Source organism: Protopterus annectens, chromosome 8.part0, assembly GCF_019279795.1.
Source record: "Protopterus annectens isolate FY-2018-M chromosome 8.part0, PAN1.0, whole genome shotgun sequence".
NCBI lineage: Eukaryota > Metazoa > Chordata > Ceratodontiformes > Protopteridae > Protopterus > Protopterus annectens.
This window is the reverse complement of record NC_056741.1, coordinates 835121041-835126949: the sequence shown is the minus strand read 5'-3', so window position 1 is coordinate 835126949 and position 5909 is coordinate 835121041. Positions and strand designations below refer to the sequence as shown.

At 39.7% G+C, this 5909-nt stretch overlaps 1 protein-coding gene across 1 annotated transcript in view; it reads right to left on the bottom strand.

Moving 5' to 3' along the window:
- Positions 1-5582, bottom strand: part of PORCN (porcupine O-acyltransferase) — a 279229-nt gene extending 273647 nt beyond the window's left edge. Inside the window, exon 1 of the mRNA XM_044079316.1 lies at positions 5328-5582. The gene's annotated coding sequence lies outside the window, so the exon portion shown is untranslated. The remainder of the gene's footprint in view (positions 1-5327) is intronic.
- Positions 5583-5909: the final 327 nt, after the last annotated feature.

Here is a 5909-nt window from a genome sequence, read left to right as displayed (position 1 = left end):
CAAAAGACTGGCATTGACAAACTTACCCACTTAAAAATCTCTATATAACCAGCTGCAGAACCAAATGGCTCATAGAGAGAACACACAGTTTGTGTTTGGAGACATACTTTCCACTAAAATGTTTGTTATTAGTGGAATGCCCTGGTCTACTTCTCTTTGGCATATACTTTACCGATATCCAAGCTAATATCACTACTCTTCCAATATCTTGTTAAATCCTGCAACTCCATCCAACTAGCAATAAGACAAGAACACTCCAAAATCATTTAAGTCCTTCCTACTCTGTTGATGGCTCTGTACATGTGATGATGATGGATAACCTCCATACCCTTACTCTCACCACCCTTTTTTATGTAACTGGCCATAATACAACTACTTCTTCACAGTCTGACTGTCGATCATCTACCCCCTCCACTGATATCTCTGTCTCCCTTTTACCTGGACCTCCTCAATACTCCTGCATAATTTGTAACCATCTTCATCCTAGAATTACTTCACTGTCTTCCGCTCAATATCTATTGACACCCGATTCCAGTTGAAAGTAACTAGACTCTTATAAGCTTGATATTAACTAATACTTTATAGTATTCTTGTTTTAACTGTCTTAACTGTCATATCATTACAGTTTTTTGTATGTTCATTTACTATTTTATGTATGTACATTTAATATTTTTTGATCAACTGTCTTATCACTACTAGTTTATGTTGTTGTTGTGTCTTTCGGCTTTTCCCGGTTAGGGGTTGCCACAACAGAACTCCGGTCCGCTAATGACTGGCAGTAGATTTTTATGTGCCGAGTTACCGGCCCTGACGCACAACCTTCAATGAAGGTACGCCCATTCACGCAGGTCTCCACATAGAAGATGCTCTAGCTGAGAATCGAACAGGACAACATCTTACTGTGAGGCAACAACGCTACCACACCAAATTTATTATGTAAATCTTGTATAACTGCCTTCTACTCACTCTGTAAAATGGAGCATTGCCCCTGAGCCTCCTCTGAAAATGGGACTTGTGCCCAGTTGGACATTCCTGGTAAACAAAATGTAAACACACACACACACACACACACACACACACACACACACACACACACACACACCTATGTCAAGGGTCACTGGCCAACAGTTTGATAATGATGACAAAACATAGTGCTATAATTAACAATCTAGCTAAAACCTATATCATTCAAGAGGGTCTAACCCAGGCTAATTCCTGATGCCAAGATCATGGATTTATGATCAAGGCAAAAAAAAAATTCAGAACTGTCCTACTTAGAAACAAGAACACCCTTGCAACTACCAGATTAAAGTACAACATCCTCATCACTGATCCCATCATTACAGACATAGGTACATTCGCTGACATGAACTTACCTTGGACCACCATGCGTAACTTTTAGAAAATGCTTCTACCTAGCCTAATTACTAAAAGGTATATCCACCAGATGCACAGAATTTATTGTCCACCTCTACTCCTTCTTAATCAGCCCATAATAAAATACAATGATCTTTTTGGCACATAACTATCAAAGCACATATACATCTTTTAAAACCACAACAATTCCTGACCAAGAGAATAAAGTCCTACCATTATACTCTGTCTCTAAGATTTGTGCAAGGGGATATCTGCTCAGCTGGCAAAGCAATAAAGGAGCTCATCCTGCTACAGCACTTACACACTAAAAAAATAGTAACACCACCAATACATACTCTAAGGGCCTGAGGTTATGTTGCAACACAAACAGAACCTGTTGCCAGGATAGATATCCCTCAAAACGGATACCACATCTGTGGAATAGGCTCCTGCTCCATGTCAAATAAAGGAAGCAATCATGGAAAGTGGCTGGAAATCCATAAAGTCAGCTTTGAGCTAGGTGGGAACTGCTTGGCTAGGTTCCTAAAAGTACAAATTTATGCACCTATAAGAACTTGCAGGTTAATCCTCCTGGGAAAAAAAATAAATGAAAATTAATATGCACTCACATGAGCAAAGGAAGACAAGGGCACAACAGTTGTACAGAGTCTGAAAGCCTATCAACACTGATGAGAGCCATTACGGAGTACAATGCCTCTTTCAGGCATGTACCTCACAAAGCACATGCAGCAGCTGGACAGACCACTGAGGTTTCTTACCAGAAGAATCTATAGCCTCAAACCTCTACCTTACACAGACAAGCTAAAAGCCTTGTCCCTCTACTCAGTTTCATACAAACTTGTCAGAGGTGACCTCTGTCTGGCATACAAAGCGATCTCAGACGCCGCCTTGACAGGACTGCTGCATATTCGCAAGTAAAGTTCCACTCGAGTAACCCACACGCATGACCTCAATCTGGTCTATGATATCAGTAGGACTTGTTGGCAAGACAGATTTGTGTCCCAGATACTCCCCCTTCTGTGGAACAGACTCCCTCACCACGTCAAGCAGAGTACCTCATTAACCCTTCTTAAGAGCAACTTGGATAACTGGATGGGGAACAGAAAATACAACTCTAGGATTCCACCTGTGTCACTGCTGGACAGGGGCATGTGGTGCTGACTTGTTAGAACATGGGCTAAATTCTTGGCTAGGCTTGTAAGGGCCTCAGGGTCAATAGCCTAGTAACTTCCTATGATCCTATGATAGCACCTTTTTTAGAAGAAGAATAAATTACAGACAATGGAACAAAATTTAAAACAGTGTGAAAAACAATTCAGTGGACGGTTAGCAAGCATTTTTTTAAAGTAATATAGATGCATGAAACATGCTCCCACAGATTGCGATGGGTTCAGCAACAGCAACAGAATTTGTATTGGTATGAAACAAAACCTAAAGCTGTACTGGAACAATGCCAAATTTAGCACAACTCAGACTAAGATAGGAGCTGAATCCTAAGGCAGGAAGTGCAGACTTTGTGAAAGTAGGGGAGGTCCACAGTGGTAGTCACCTGCCATAAAACTTTCTATATTTCTATGAAAAGATAATGCCCCATATTTAAAGCCTGTGAATACATCTTCCTAGGTCTATTATACCATGTTTATCATTCTAACATATGACAAACCCGCGGTGGTGGTGCTGCGGTAGCATTGTCGCCTCACAGTAAGAAGCTGTCCGGTTCGATTCTCAGCTAGAGCGTCTTCGGCGTGGAGACATGTGTGAATGGGCGTACCTCCATTGAAGGTTGTGCATCAGGGCTGGTAACTCGGCACATAAAAATCAACTACCAATCATTAGCGGACAGGAGTTCCGCTGTGGCGACCCCCTAACTGGGAAAAGCCAAAAGACAACAACAAAAATCATTCTAACATATGACCTGCAAACTTCTCCCAAATAAATGCTCAGATACTCAGAAAAGTATTAAAGACAATTATTTAAATGTATTAAAGACAAGACAAGTATTAAAATTCAAGGAGCTCATCTTTTGAAGAAGGATAGTATGTGATTCAAGTGAAACTATGACTCTCTTCTCAGAAACAATAAAAAATAAAGAGTATCACCCAATGATGTGGCCATGCTGAAACTTTTCTATGTCCAGTACCTCCTTGGTCTCGCAACAGAAACTGCGATGTGTGCATTTCTTTATAACATTGACAGAAATAACATAGCCCTCTTACAAGACAATTTATCCTAGTAGCCTTATCAAGCTTGCTTTTACACATCAATCTAAGGAGTCGAAAACTTTACAACACACAACTGTTAGATTTTAAGCACTTGGTCAATATATGCAAATAATGAAGGATGTTGTAATTGACTGCTCAGAAGCTGCACTGTACAGTGACTTGCTCTGCTTGAGATTGGGGGGGGCTTCACATTAGTAGAACATTCTGGCCTGAAATTCAGAGTCAGGATCAGGTGGACTGTATTGTCCCCCTTTTGGACTTCTGTAGAATAAACAGGAAGGAAAGGATGGAATGGAATGGGAGAAGATAAGATGCCATGTGTTGAGCTTGAAGAGAAAATTAACCAGCAGCTATGTTCTGCTTTTTGTGACAACAGCAAGTTATACCTATTAACATTTTGTGGAAGCTGAAAGCCACAGACATGGAATCCCCTACACAGAAGACAGAGGTCATTGCTACAAGTTCAAGAAATCTTACTGTAGCAGCAGCAACAGAAATTACAATGAACTAAAGGTCAACAACTTAAAAAAGAAAAAAATTACTAAATTCACTAGCTACATTCTATAACATGACTTGAGATAAGGTGATGTCAGAAAGCAACTTGGGATATAGGTATGATGTACAGTGCTAATGTGCATTAACAAACTGGGGGTTCCCACAAGGATCATTCCTGAAAGATGCTTCCAAAGGATCCTAGCACAGAAGCGCAACTTCGACGTGTAACAGAATTAAAGATAAAAACGCCAGTAAAAATTCTGAAAATACTTCTATTTTAGATAACTGTGCTACATCTAACAAAGCCACAGACTTTTTTTTCTTCTTATAGAAATTATCCTTCACAAACAAACTATCCAGAATTACACACGCACACAAAGCTGGGATTAGTAGAGTGCATTGCAAAGAGTAATCCAAATATACTTCTATCACAGCACAACTATGAACAAAAAGAGAAACCACACCATTAGTTTACTAACCTTGATAGCCATTCAAGTAGCTATGGAACTGAACAGGCCTGGTAACCAAAGCAATAACTACAGACAATAACTTATATGTTAGTCTTTTTCCAGCACTTTTACTTACACACAAGTTATTCCTTCCTCCCACCACCATAAACCACAAACAATGCAGCAAGATTTAAACATTATAAAGACAAGTCTCTCCAAAGCTTTAGAGTTATGTTTTAACAGCTACCAAGAGTACCAAGGCAACTTCCTGACTTATCAAAATACTTGTAAAATTGCATAGGGCCAAAAAGCAATGCTGAGCAATTCAATTCATGAATACTGCTACTTTTACATAAAGCACAAGTAAATCACATCTGGGTCAGTCACACATCTTGCTATGCTTTATTGTCTTAATGTACTTTGCCAATCCCGGAGTTCTTCATTAGTGCCTGATTGTTCTGAAGAGCTTTATAAATTGATGTACTGTAAATCATGTATGAAGTGTGTTGCCTTAACACATCTGTAGTACTTAATATCTATATTTCAACTATTATTTGCATCAGTGCTTTGAAACACAGAATGCAAGAAAAACACATTCTAAACCAAGGAAAAAATATACGCGCTGCAAGTTTTCAGCAACTGATTTCAGCCAGTACCTGTCAGTTTAGTCCACATTTTTCTTCAGGCTGCAGATGCATGTATGAGTATCCGAGCCATCAATATGAAAAAATCTCACAAACACAGATGCAAATCAAGCACTTCAGAATCAAAGGATGAATTTTACCTGGCTTGCTTCAAAATCTGACCAGCTGCCTTTATCCCAATTACACTGCAACTGTTTTCTTCTATTCCTCTGAGAACCTGTGATCTTGGCATTAATTCCCTTTTTATGTTTGCCTAAAAACACTCCATTTATCTTGGTTGCAACTTCCATGAAGCTGGATGAAGGAGAGGAAAAAAAATCTCTGTTGAGAATATCAAAGCAACCAACTGCAGAGCTGGAAACAGGAAAAGTAGAACCAATCCACTCAAAAACTCTGCCAGTAGCAGAAGATATACTTTCTCAGGAGCCAGTAAGACAAAAAAGGGAAAGACTAAAGGGACGTACCTGCTAGACATCAACCAATCGTAAATCAGGAGGCATTCCGGGCCAGACAAAGGCAGGAGGAGGGAAAGGGATAGTCCCTTAAGTGGGAAGGGTTTACAAGCAAGAGATTTCAAGCATGCAAAGCAAAGAATGCAGCAGGGCTAAGAACAAATCACAGCTGAAGGCAAACAAGAGACTGCAGTATCTAATATCTTTTGTAGACATAAAATAGCCAAGTATTTCAGTGCTGCATAGTTTGCAGATAGTACTGCAATTTAC